Raw genomic sequence first — 14,693 nt, forward strand, 5'->3', positions numbered from 1 at the left:
TCCCCAAGCTTCAGGTCCCTTCTTTTGAGAAGTTCTTTTAATGAAGTTTGTACTGATTGAGAAGCCCCCATGATACTCTAAAGGAGACTGCAGTTTTATGTCTCCGAGATCGTAAGAACTTCAATTTAACACAACCTTCTATGTTCACAAAGGTAGAGGGCTAGGAACCATACAACCAAGGCCACGAGGACGATAATTAAAGCCTCGGGCAATCCCTCCCACGGCCCGGTTAGTTGAAGGGAGTGCGAAAGGGTCAGGTAAAATTCAGGCATACCTTTCCGAGACGTAGTTCCTGCAGTTCTGGACCCTCCCCGTCACCGAGGGATCTCCGACGGTGCTCGCGATGTTCTTCTGTTCTTCGTTTTCCCGGGATTTCAGCACCAGATGTGAGTGTTCTCTGAATCGCCCGCGAATGAGGACACCACACACGATAGGGTTCTTCTGCAGCAAGCTTTATGCGTCTTGAGAGGGAGAGCATAAGCTTCACAACCGGAGACCCCAGGCAGTCCGAGCCCTTCCCTTTTATAAGAAATTCTCCCCGCCTCGGACGTGGCAAGCCATGATTGGCTCAACACTGATTGCCCCATCCCTGAGGCGGAGCTGCCCGGGGCGGGGATTTCCAGCGCAGGCGCAAACTGGATGTTTACGAGTTGGTGCTGAGGAAATGACTCAGCACAGGATGTTTACGAGTTGGTGCTGAGGAAATGACTCAGCACCGGAAGATAGCGGCGCTCCACACTGCAAAGCACAGGATTAACTCTCTTAGAAAATGAAGAATTTCTTACGTGCCGTGGAATCATGGGTCTCATGGAGGCTGTTCGGCCTGACAGCTGGGAATGGTTGATGGAGGTGCAGAGAGCCAAGCAGAGGCAGGTTCCAGAGGCGAGGGTGCACTTCCAAGTAACCCAGTTCATCATGGAGGCAGGCGTCAAGCTTGGCATGCAGTCCATCCCCATCGCCACCGTGTGCACCATTTACCATAAGTTCTCCTGCGAGATCAACCTGGACGTATATGACCTCTCCCTGGTCGCCATGTCTTCCATTTACTTGGCCGGCAAAGTAGAGGGTCAACACTTGCGTACTCGTGACATCATCAACGTATCGCACAGTACTTTAACCCGGGCAGTGAGCCGTTGGAGCTGGATTCCCGCTTCTGGGAGCCATGAGACAGCATCGTACAATGTGAGCTTCTTATGCTCCGAGTTCTGCACTTCCAAGTCTCTTTTTAGCATCCACACAAGTACCTGCTGCACTACTTGATTTCCCTCAAGAACTTGCTGAATGTTTACAGCTGGCAACGAACCCCTATCTCTGTTACAGCTTGGGCTCTGCTACGAAATAGCTACCATGGGGCTGGGGGCTATGCCTCTACTTCAGGATCAGCACCTAGCCGTGGCTGTGCTCTACCCAGCACAGCAGGTTTATGGAGTCGAGGTGCCTGCAGAGGGTGAGCCCGAGAAGACTTGTTGGCAGGTATTTAGTGATGACCTTACCAGTATTGTGTCTGATCTCATTCAGATTTATACTATGGATACAGAGATCCTATGGCCCTGGCCGAGGCTGGACCAAGCACCAGGATGATCGGAGGCCTGGGGAATTGTTCCACCAAGTTGGTGTGTCTCCACTCGGAAGACTGGTTGTGCTGGCAGAGGACGTCACTGGTGACTGCAATGACATGCTCTCATTTTGTCCCCAGCAGCCCTTGTTCAAATAATGCCAAGAGCTTTCATGTGGGCAGGACATATAGAGCTTTCTAGAATTGGCTTCATCAGCTTTTGCACTTTGAGAAGATGCTACATTTGAGGCATGGACCATTGCAGGTCGCCAACAGGCAAGTTAAAGAATAGAACTGCACCCTTAGGGGAAGTATGAATGTGTAACATAGAATCTTATTTTGTATAATAAAGATTATGCAAATAAAATATAGGAAGGGTTTAAAGCAAAAAAAGAAGTGCTGTGCAATCTACAATGTATGAGTAGGCATGAATACTGATGTGATAAGAATGCGGGGTTCAAGTCCCAGCCAGCCCTTGAGGGCAAGGTGGGCTTGGGAGGACCACAGGCACAGCAGCTGTTTTTCAGGCATCACAGAAGACATCATGTGCCTGTGGACACCCCACTTTAGGATGCCACAAGGAGCAGGCACCCTTGCCTTGAAGGTGCTCATTTCTTCTAAATGTGATGACCTCATAGAGACCATTCAGCTTCTGCGAAGGAATGGCGCCCAACACCCGCCCCCCGCCCCCGCCAACAGTTTATAAAGGCTTTGCTTTTCTCTCTACAGGCTCAGAACCAATGGGGCTGTGATGAAATATTTCATTCCAGAGATAGTCGAGTTCTTATGTGAACAGAGGAGGAGCCTAGAGAGAGTAGACACTTTCTCTGCATCCTGCTCGGTGAGCATCTCTGCTCCCTCCCACCACTCCTACCAAGACCCAGAGAAAACTGAGGCAGATGGATGTTTCTTACTTTCATTTTCTCATGTGTCTGTAACCTGGAAGTACTATTAACAAGGTTTAATTACGGTATCTTGTACCCTTGCAGGGTGTCCCTAGTGAGCTTTCGTCCCCACCTCAGCCTTGCTCAGTCCCCATGGCATATCTCCTTTACTATCAGGATTTCTTCAAAACACAGGTTAGTGCTTCATCTTATTGAAGAAGCTTGTTTGTCATCACCCTTTGTGATCTTTCTTTCCCTGGCCCTTGCATCCCGCGTCTGCTACACATCCTCCCCAAGCCACATTCTCCCCTCGCAAGCTCCTTCAGTTATCTCACATGTGGGCAGCTCACTCTTCCTTGCTCTTTCAATAACAGTGGGCATGTGTAAGAAAAAAGTATTTCATAACAAATGTTCAAGATGAGAGTTAAAGGCATACTGAGATAGACTCTCATTATATCTTAAATTCTAATGTTATTTTGCAGGAAACAGGGAAGGAGACTTGAAACTATGATAGAAGGATGTATGCTGAGAGGTACAGATGAAGGTACATCCATCTATGCATAGCTATCCAATTCAGACATTATGTGTCATAGGTGCTGTCTCTTCAATATGCATTGTTGGCATCCTTGTGAAAAATCTGGTGGCTATAGGAGTGTGAGCTTATATCTGGGTCCTCTTTTAACATATGACTTTAGTTTCATGAGTTCATATCTGAATCCTCTATTCTATTTTATTGAGCTGCTGCCTGTTTCTGTGCTAGTACCATGCTGTTTGGATCACTATGGCTCTGCAGTATGCTACAGGTATGTTAACAACTCAGGCACTATTCTTTTTGCCCATGATTTATCTGGTCTGTGGGATATTTTGTGTCTACACATGAATTTTTAGATATTTCTGTTTCTGTGAAGAATAGTATTGCAGTTTTGAGACTGCACTGAACCTGTGTATTTTATTAGGTAGGCTGAGCATTACTTAAAATATTTTATCCATCCATGAACATGGGAGGTCTGTCTATGTTCTATTCTTTTTCTCTATTTCCTTTTAAAGTGTTTCCCAAGTTTTTATTCTACAGATCTTTTATTACCTTTGTTGGGTTTATTCAATGTTGTGTTTTTTAAGCAACTGTACTTAGGATCATTTCTGTGATTTCATTTTCAGTATATTTGCCCTTGGTCTATAGGAAGACTACTATTTAAGTTCTGTTAATAACTATTTAAGTTCTGTTAATACTGCATCTTGTTGCTATGTTGAAAATATTTTTCAAGTGGATGAGTTCTCTAGTGGAGTCAGGGTCTTTAATTTATAGACTTATATCATTTGCAAATAAGAATACCTGAATATATTTTTCTATGTGTGATTTTTTTGACTTTTGTTTTCTCTAACATTCTAAATGTAAAACTTTAGCAAAATCTTGAAAAGGAGTCGAAAGAGTTGGATATGTTTATTTTGGTCCTGAGATTAGTGGGACTGCATTGTGTGTGTGTGTATGTGTGTGTTTGTGTGAAATCTCACAAGGCATTACCCTTGGAAGAAGAGCTACAGGTAATTCATGGTTGCTGAAAGAGGGAGAAGTATTTTTTTCACCAGGGACAAGACTGCTGGCAGGTTAGCCAATCCCAAGAGATCAGCCATATATGCCTATGTAACAATTATCATTAAAGAGAAAGATGCTGTTCATTTGGAGCATAGGAAGAATTAGAGTGAGAAGGGGCAGGGGGTGGTATAAACAATCCTTACCTGTGAAATCCTAAAAAAACAATTAAAAAAAAATAAAATGATACAAAATCTGCCCAACAGAAATGGTTAAGAGGAAAACGTGGTAATATGAATGAACAGGCCAACTTGGTGAAAAGATACCCCAGGCCTCCAATCATCCTGGTCTTTGGTCCGGCCTTGGCCAGGGCCTTAGGGGATCTCTGTATCCATAGTATAAACCTGAATGAGATCAGACACAATGCTGGTAAGGTCATCACTAAATACCTGCTAACAAGTCTTCTCGGGCTCACCCTCTGCAGGCACCTGGACTCCATAAACCTGCTGTGCTGGGTAGAGCACAGCCACGGCTAGGTGCTGATCCTGAAGTAGAGGCATAGCCCCCAGCCCCATGGTAGCTATTTCGTAGCAGAGAACAAGCTGTAACAGAGGTGGGGTTTCATTGCCAGCTGTAACGATTCAGCGAGTTCTTGAGGGAAATCAAGTAGTGCAGCAGGTACTTGTGTGGATGCTGGAAAGAGACTTGGAAGTGCAGAACTCGGAGCATAAGAAGCTCACATTGTACAATGATGTCTTGTAGCTCCCAGAAGCGGGAATCCAGCTCCAACGGCTCACTGCCCGGGTTAAAGTACCTGTGCGATTCATTGATGATGTCACGAGTACTCAAGTGTTGCCCCTCTACTTTGCCGGCCAAGTATATGGAAGAAATGGCGACCAGGGAGAGGTCATACGCGTCCAGGTTGATGTCACAGGATAACTTATCGTAAATGGTGCACGCAGTGGCGATGGGGATGGACTGCATGCCTAGCTTGATGCCTGCCTCAATGATGAACCGGGTTATTTGGAAGTGCACCCTCCCCTCGGGAGCCCGTCTCTCCTTGGCTTGCTGTGCTGCCATCAACCTTTCACAGCTGTCTCGCCAAACAGCCTCCATGAGACGCACGATTGTGCGACACTTAAGTAATACTTCATTTTCTAAGAAAGTTCTTCCTGTGCTTTGCAGCACTAGGATATTTTGACACCTGTGAATCATAACTATGGTCCCGAACTGTAAGAATTACTGGAGTTCCCTGGACTGTGTGGTACCAGCCTTCTGCCTTTGGCCTCGACTTAGGTTTTATGATCTTTCTTTCCTGAGGGCTCTGATGAATGTCCTGAGGAGTCAGATGTACATTTGAGACATAGCTATGGCCCCGAACTGTAAGAATTACTGGAGTTTCCTGGACTGTGTGGTCCCAGCATTCTGCCTTTGGGCACAACTTATCTTTTATGTGGTTTCTTTCCGGAGCGCCGTGATGAAGGTCCTGAGGAGATGACTGTACTTGCTCTCTGCTGAGGAAGACTGCCTTTTCTACACAGAGTCCTCTGTCATGAGGTTTGGCGGACATCTCTGTGCCCTGCATCCTCCTCCTCCTCTTGAGGGGCTGGGGCTTGGCTTCTGCCTGCAGGGAAGTTACTTCCAACACATGACAAGCCTGTCCCTTCTTACCTTTGGAGACTTTGGTAGCTTTCAGTCCCTCTTGGCCTGAAGACACTGGCTTCTGCCACTCTCCAGGCCCATGATCTCCTACTAATACGGGACAAGATATCTGGTCTGAACGCCTACAATAGGGCTTGATCTTCTTGCCCTGGGAAAAGCTGTTTTCTTCTAAGGCAAGACTTTTGCAGCACCTGAAAGGTTCTTCTGACTGTAGGAGCCCTGTGTTGTTTCCCCCTAGATGGCCATGCCTCCACTCCACCAGGCTCCTTGGTTGCTGTTTCGGATGTTTCTTGCAGAGGTGTGTGTTGTTCATAAACACCTCTTGCTTCTGACATCTATTAGATTTGAGGCTTTTTTTGTTTTCATTCTAGCCTTGTTAATCAACTCCATTGTCTTTTCTTCCCTTGCAGCTATTCTTTGGCAAGCCACTGGGACCAACAAATGTCTTCCTGTCCTCGGGGCATTCTACCACAGATTCTCCCAGAAAGATTCTTTTGGACCCTATCGATAAGCTTGGAATAGGGTCAGGGGCAAGGCCCTTGCCAGCACTGATTATAAGGCGTGGAAGTTGGCCTGGCTTCCTCTTGCCATGAGCAGTGCTAGGCAGCTCTGCCAGGCTACGCTGAGGCTGATGATCACCCAGATCCGGTCTACTTCCTGGAATGACCCGGAGGTCATTAACCCCCTGGGGTAACAACCTCGACCCAGTGGCCAGTCCAGAGGTATGCCCCCTTAGTATTTCATTTATGGCGATAAATTGTACTGTCCTGGCTTTCAGAAAGGTGGAATTCACCCTTTCAGAACACAAGTCCTCTTGACCTAGGAGGCTTTACCCTTCTAAGTCCTACCCTGAAATCAATAAACCTATTCTATTTACTATCTATTTTAAGCTATCTATACTTCTGTCTATCTATTAATCTAACTCTATCTGGATGACATTCACACATTCACAAACATGTACACACTCACACACACGCTATCTCTTTCTCTCACACTCTCCTCTCTCTCTCTCTCTCAAACACACACACATACTCTCTCACACACTCTCCTCCTCCTCTTCCTCCTCTTCCTCCTCTCTCTCTATCTCACACACACACACACACACACACACACACACACACACACACACACAATCTCTCACCTACACTCTCCTCCTCTCTTCCTCCTCTCTCTCTCTCTCTCTCTCTCTCTCTCTCTCTCTCTCTCTCCCTCACTCCCTCTCTATAATACAATTCCAATGCAAGCAGGAATTCTGTACAGCTCCTCCAACCTCTAGCACCCAGCCTGTACTGTTTCTGCAGAGGTCTGAAGAATGAAAATGTTGGGGCAGATCTGTCTCTTTATGATGCAAAGAGGAAGGCTAGAGGGAAGATGGCTGCCACTCAGGCTGAGCCCTAAGTATTCTGGTCTGAGGCTGCAGTCATTCCAAATGTTAAGAATGGCAACTTCTAGGGAAACCATCCACAGATGGAAGGGCACAGGCATGTTAGGAGTGGGTGAGAGGTGGCCTGCAAAAGACAGTCAGGGACTAGGAGGAGAGGTCTCTAGAGACTTAGAGGGCTGACTTCCTGGGACTTGACATCCAGTCTCTGCCCCCATATGATCCAGTTTCACAGTTCCATATCAAGGATTAAACAATACTCACATCAGAGAATCAAAAGGCCTGCCTTATTCTAGAATCAAATACAAAGGGTCATGGTCCAGAACACTGATTTTGGTTTCCTCCACTATCATATTCCAATAATCATATTTCATGATGTTTTTATGGAAACAGAGAAAAATGATCACAAATCAAAACACTCTTCAAACCCATTGATGGAGAGGGCAGGTAGGCTGACTACAGCAAAACAGAGGAATCTCTGCCCTAGACCTGGGGATGCTGTATGATATTAGTTTCAGGGTTAGAGGAAGCCAGTTACCTACTAAGTTAATCACTATGGAAATTCACTTAACAGTCAAAAGAATGTATTTTCAGGCACACAGCTGGGCATGGAATGGTTAATGAGAGTCTAAAGTAGCCCCCAAATAAAATGTAATTAGACTCTGGATCTGCTGTCAGGGTGGTTCTGATGAAGAGCCTATTCCCCAATTGGTTCTTGAAATATCAGTAAAGATGCTATGGGCCAATTGCTGGGCAGAAGGAAAAGGCAGGACTTTTGGATCCACACAGGTACACCTGTGATCTAGCAGACCCAGGGAAAGGGGAAAGGAGATTTTCACCATTCTTCAGAGGGAGAAAAGCCAACCAGCCATGTGAGCCTTAGATGGAGTGGACACACACCACTTCTCCAGGAGGGAGGTTGGGGTGTCCAGTTAGGACTAAAAGGATCGAGCTAGGGCAGGTTGAGAGTGATAAGCTAAGATTGTTGGGAAGGGCACACTAGCCACTGTAGTTTGGAAGTTCCTAGCAATTGAGCCAATAAGGCAACAAGGTTCAATTATGGTATCTTTTAACCTTGCAGGGTGTCTCAAGTGAGCTTTTGTCCCCACCTCTGCCTTGCTCAGTCCCCATGGCATATCTCCTTTACTATCAGGATTTCTTCAAAACACAGGTTAGTGCTTCATCTTACTGAAGATGCTTGTTTGTCATCGCCCTTTGTGATCTTTCTTTCCCTGACCCTTGCATCCCGGTGTCTGCTACACATCCTCCCCACCCCACATCCTCCCCTCGCAAGCTCCTTCAGTTTAAGAACATGTGGGCAGCACGCTCTTCCTTGCTCCTTAAATAACAGTGGGCATGTTTAAGAAAAAAGTATTTATTTCCTATAAAATGTTCAAGATGAGAGTTAAAGGCATACTGAGATAGTCTCTTATTATATCTTAAGTTCTTTTTTTTTCTTTTTATTAGGTATTTTCCTCATTTACCTTTTCAATGTTATCCCAAAAGTCCCCCATACCCTATATCTTAAATTTTCATGTTGGTTTGTTCGAAACAGGGAAGGAGACCTGAACCCATGATAGAAGTATGTATGCTGAGAGGTACAGATGAAGGTACATCCATCTATGCATAGCTATCCAACTCAGACATTATGTGTCATAGATGCTCTCTCTTCAATACGCATTGTTCACATCCTTGTGAAAAATCTGGTGGCTATAGGAGTGTGGGCTTATATCTGGGTCCTCTTTTAAAATATGACTTTAGTTTCATGGGTTTATATCTGAGTCCCCTTTCTATCTTATTGAGCTGTTGCCTGTTTCTGTGGTAGTACCATGCTGTTTGGATCACTATGGCTCTGTAGTATGCTACACGTATGTTAACAACTCGGGCACTATGCTTTTTGCCCATGATTTATCTGGTCTGTGAGATATTTTGTGTCTACACATGATTTTTAGATATTTCTGTTTCTGTGAAGAATAGCATTGTTCTTTTGAGACTGCACTGAACCTATATATTTTATTAGGTAGGTCGACCATTACTTAAAATATTTTGTCCATCCATGAACATGGGAGGTCTTTCTATGTTCTGATATTTTTCTCTATTTCCTTCTTCAGTGTTTCCCAAGTTTTTATTCTAAGATTTTTTATTACCCTTGTTGGGTTTATTCAATGTTGTGTTTTTTAAGCAACTCTAATTAGGATCGTTTCTGTGATTTCATTTTCAGTATACTTGCCCTTGGTCTATAGGAAGACTACTATTTAAGTTCTGTTAATAACTATTTATGTTCTGTTAATAACGCATCTTGTTGCTATGTTGAAAATGTTTTTCAAGTGGATGAGTTTTCTAGTGGAGTCAGTGTCTTTAATTTATAGAATTATATCATTTGCAAATAAGAATACTTGAATTTATTTTTCTATGTGTTATTTTTTTTTGATTTTTGTTTTCTCTAATACTATTTAGGTAATACTTTAAGCAAAACCTTGAAAAGGAGTTGAAAGAGTCAGATATTTTTATTTTGGTCATGAGATTAGTGAGACTGCATCCTGTGTGTGTGTGTGTGTGTGTGTGTGTGTGTGTGTTTGTGTGAAATCTCACAAGGCATTACCCTTGGAAGAAGAGCTACAGGCAATTCATGGTTGCTGAAAGAGGGAGAAGTATTTTTTTCACCAAGGACAAGACTGCTGGCAGGTTAACCAATCCCAAGAGGTCAGCCATATATGCCTAGGTAACAATTATCATTAAAGAGAAAGATGCTGTGCATTTGGAGCATGGGAAGAATTAGAGTGAGAAGGGGCAGGGGGTGGTGGTGGTGGTAAAGTTAATACAATCCTTACATGTGAGATCCTAAAAAAATCAATTAAAAAAATAATAAAATGATACAAAATCATCCCAACCGAAATGTTTAAGAGTAAAACCTGGTAATATGAATGAACAGATTTTTTTTTTTTTGCTTTGTTTTTGCCCCAAGCAACATACAATCATTGGTGAGAACTGAAGAGCCATGATCCATTAGAGGAAAAAAAATCAGAATGCAAATCATACCACGATTGTTGGTTAAAATGCTTACTTGGGACAAACACTGAGAATTAATATGCTAAAAGTATATTGCTTTCAGAGAGGGGATATGGTACTTCAATGATAATTTCTCCCAGATTGCTTTAGTGTAGTTAATAAGTTGGTTGTAGCTCACCCTAGAAAATAACCTACCCTGTGTGTAAGGTGAGCTAGAATCTGAGGAAAAAAAGACTCTGTCACCCAAGTCCCACCCCCACAACCCAACAAACTAAACAGCTTTCAATAGAAGAATGATACAAGAATTTCCATTTCAGTAATGTCATCAAGATGAAAATTATAGCTTTTCCTGTAAAGGGAAAAGATGTGGACATCTGATAATCTCTGACTCCATGCTGGTTCTATATGGATTTGGAGAATGGATCCCATCTGAAAGAGCAATAGAGAGCTATGGAACTGATCCTGAACTCACCACAGAGGACAGTACCCTTGGACCCTAGAGCAACAGATGATATTACATGCCTTTCCTGTCAAACACGTTATCCAAAAAGCTACACTAAAAGGTAAAATCTTGACACAGCACTCAAGGGAGGATATGGGAATTCCTTTGGTAAGGGTCAGCAATACAGTATCCTTGGGTTTACTGCCTTGGACCTGTAGCTCATATACTAAGGGGAGGTCTCCACACAGTTGACATTTTATAGTTCAAATGACAAGCAAGTATCCAGCTTTATAGACCTGATGAAAACAGATAGATTTGCAGTTGGCTGAACAGATGGTAGATTTATGCATTTAACAAACATGATGATGGATTGAGGAAAACAGACTTCTTTGTACTAAAATATATTGAGTTGGGCCTGGTGGCACATGCACTCAGGACATCGAGGGAGATGAGTCTCTGTGAGTTCGAGACCAGTCTAGTCTCAAGAGAAGAATCCAAGATAGCTAGGGATGCACAGAAAAACCTTGTATCAAAAAAAAAAATCTATCTGTCTGTCAGTCAATCTGCCTGTTCGTCTGCCTGTCTGCCTGCCTGCTTGCTTGTCGTCTGTCTATCTATCTATCTATCTATCTATCTATCTATCTATCTATCTATCTCTCTTACTATCTATCTCTCTATATATGCATGTATCTATCTATTTGTGTATCTATCTATGTATCTATCTATGTATCTATCTATCTATCTATATCTATCTATCTATCTATCTATCTATCTATCTATCTATCTATCTATCTATCATCTATCTATCTATCTATCTATCTATCTATCTATCTATCTATNTATCTATCTATCTATCTATCTATCTATCTATCTATCTATCTATCTATCTATCATCTATCTATCTATCTATCTATCTATCTATCTATCTATCTATCTATTTATGTATCAAACTGGCTTCTGTCTTTCTTACAAAATAATGGGTTTCTTCATGTCATCATGATGTGTGCATGAAATCACTGTGACCATAGCCACCAGCAGCTTTCTGACACATGCTTGAGGAAAGAGGGTAGGAAATAGAAACAGCAAACAGCACAGCAGGATATTAATAGTGTCAATTTCTAGTGTTCTCTGGTTTTTGTTACTTAGTTAGCCAAGACCAGACTGTGGAGCAGTGTATTTAAATGCCACATATTTTTAAGGATGGGAACTTCAAGTCTGTATTTACCATATTGACTTTTAAACTATCAATTCTGGGAAGTTAGAGTGGCCACACGTGACAGGCAGCGGGAACCCTTATACTGTGGCTCACGATCTCGCCTGCTATTCTCACACCTGGAGATAGCCATTTGTAGCTGTCTATCTCTTGGTTACCACTCCCAGATAGCCCCTTGGTGGACCTCAAGAGCCATCTCTAGCAGGCTCTCTGCTCATCTCTGCAGGTCTGAGTTGCAGCTGGGTGCTATGTAGGCTGCATCTGTGATTTCTGTGGATGAGTCAGTTCTTTTCTCTGGAGGCAGCAGTCCCTGATGGTGTGGACGTTCCCAATGCTGTTAATCTCTGTAACTCCATTGGAGAGACTATAGAAATCTAAGTACACACTAAGTGGCCAGGAAGACACTCAGAGAAATGCAAAGAGTGCCCTCATTTCTAGATAGCAAAGTAACTGTATCACCCTTCTTCAAGGTACTCACCCTGCTTTGGGTGTTGTGGGTCAGGCTGATCAGGAGACTTATGGACTATCTCCCATTACACATATGCAATTCATCAGAAAATAGAACTATAGCAAAAGCCTTATATAAGGAGGTGCTCATGTAGCCTGAAGCCAAAGAGGTGGAAATTTGTGTGAGTGTCGATGGAAGAGGAAACTGTGGGAATTAGTCATGTGACAGAGTTAGAGATCACTTCTCTCAGTTTACTAAGCCCAGCTCTTGACTTGTAACCATGGTGATGAAAATATGAGCACAGGGCAGGGAGTCTATCCTGATGGCAGGACATAGACTTTAAACATTTCCTACAACACATCACGTGAACAATAAAATGGCAAGTACATTGCTGATGAAAGTCTAAGAAGGTTTGGGATAAAAAACAAGGCAACCCTGATGACCATGTACGTTGAAGTCCCACAGGAATTATTCTTGAATCTGTTGTAGTGAGCACACCCTTCCTGTGTGTGCCATAAACTCTCAGCTCATCTGGTCTGAGCATCATTTACCGAGAAGGGGCCAGACTATTTAGCATCCTAACCTATGGCTGGATTTGAACAGAAGAGAACTAGAGAAAAAGGTGAAAGCTGTGGTCCAATATGCAGTGTTCATGAGGGTGAGGTCTGGAGTCAGCCTTTGCTTCCCCAGTGTATTTACACTTCAGCCTAACGGATGATGAGATGTGGAGTCTTGGTTATCAAGTTGATTGGATCTGAATCAAGCAGGTGAGAGTCTTGCTGGCCAAGGACGCTTTAGGTAGTTTCTTGAGGAGCAGGCTGAACAGGGAAGACCTCTCCCAGAGGCCCTGGGTGGAGGTACCTGGTTATAAGGAGTTTGGAGGGAAAAACTTTTACCTTTTCCTGACCACCTCCACCTCTTGTTGGCCAGTGAGCTTACTCTGTTGGTGCTTTTGTCTGAAGTTTTCTGCTGAGATTGGGCTCCAGATTCCTGGTTTTTCAGTGTGGACTGAAGACCAGTGGCTTCCGAGGGATTCTCTAGACCGACAGTACCAGGTTGAAGTCTCCCAAGGAACCCCATTCCATGAAGTGAGCAACTACTGGGTTCTCAGCCTTCCCAGTGTTCAGCCAGCCATTGTTGGACTAGCCAGTGTAAGCCAATCTAATAAGTACTCTTTATAACCTACATCAATCTATCAGTTCTGTTTCTCTGGAGAATCCTGGTGAATACAGATTTGAAAGTGTTGCCTGAGGAAGAGGCATTAGCCTCTTTTTTTTTTTTTTCCTGGCTACAAGGTGTGAGCTTCTTCCTCTCATTACTCAGGCCTGCCAGAATGAACTGGCAGCTCCTAAACATGGAGCCCTAAGAAAATCCTCCCTATGTTTATAATTGTCATGTTCTTTCTCACTCAATTACCCGATGGCCATGGAAGAAACCCTCTACTGAAGGCCTTCTTTACTGAGCTTACATATATGTGTCTGAGTCTCTCTCGTCTGCCCTCCACTAATACCTTCATGAAAGTTGGCATGACTGAATACATTTCTGCTGTACCCTCAGTGCACTTAGCAGGATGACGCCTAGGTGGCTCATCACTTGCTTCTGTCAATGTACTATATCAAGCCCCACAGCGATCAGATTCTTAAAGAAGCTGGGAATTTCATCAGCAAGACAGTTTTAGCATAGCATGGTCAGGTATACTGGGTGTGTCCTGAGGCAAGGCACATAGTGAAGACTGTAGTCTTCACTGACCCGGTACAGGGACTGGGGTTCCATAGAAAGCTCTGGAACAAAGCTAGCTTACCCAGAACTTTCCACAAGGCTGACTGACTATTTAGCGGTGGGGATGTTGAAGTGTTGCAGGTTGTAGGGTTTAGCTTTTGCTACTCTGCTTTAATGCACACTTTGGGAACAGAGCCATGCTACCAGCCCCTGCCCAAAGAGTACTGGATCCAAAGATGAAGAACACAGACACACATATGTTGATCAGTTTCAATGTGCCTTATTGTCTCAATTGCTAGGCACCTCCAGTCTACTGTGGCTAGTGTACCCTTCTTAACACTCTTAGCTTATCACTCTCAACCTGCCCTAGCTTGTTAATTTTAGTCTTAGCTGGACACCCCAACCTCCCTCCTGGAGAAGTGGTGTGAGGCCACTCCATCTGAGATCTCACATGGCTGGTTGGCTTTTCTCCCTCAGAATAATGGTGAAAATATCCTTTCCCCTCTCCCTGGGTCTGCTAGATCCACTATGTGGATGCAGAAGTCCTGCCTCTTCCTTCTGCCCAGTAAATGGCCAATAGCATCTTTATTGATAGATCAAGAACCAACTGGGGAAGAGGCCCTTCAGCAGAATCCAGAGCCTAATTACAGTTTATTTTGGGAGATACCTTTAGCCTCAAATTAACCATTCCTTGCCCAGCTGTGTGTCTGAAGAAACATTCTTGTGACTATTAAGTGAATTTTCATAGTGATTAGTAGGTACCTGGCTTCCTCTAACCCTGAAACTAATATCATACTGCATCCCGAGGTCTAGGGCAGAGATTCCTCTGTTTTGCTGTAGTGAGCCTAC

At 43.8% G+C, this 14,693-nt stretch overlaps 3 pseudogenes; 1 reads left to right on the forward strand and 2 right to left on the reverse strand.

The window, feature by feature from the left end:
* Positions 1–798: 798 nt before the first annotated feature.
* On the forward strand, positions 799–1,581 carry LOC110300176 (annotated as a pseudogene).
* Positions 1,582–4,344: 2,763 nt separating this feature from the next.
* LOC110300781 lies at positions 4,345–5,086 on the reverse strand (annotated as a pseudogene).
* Positions 5,087–5,120: 34 nt separating this feature from the next.
* LOC110300177 lies at positions 5,121–8,144 on the reverse strand (annotated as a pseudogene).
* Between the last annotated feature and the right edge of the window lie 6,549 nt (positions 8,145–14,693).

This window comes from Mus caroli, chromosome 8 (assembly GCF_900094665.2).
Source record: "Mus caroli chromosome 8, CAROLI_EIJ_v1.1, whole genome shotgun sequence".
NCBI classification, from domain to species: domain Eukaryota; kingdom Metazoa; phylum Chordata; class Mammalia; order Rodentia; family Muridae; genus Mus; species Mus caroli.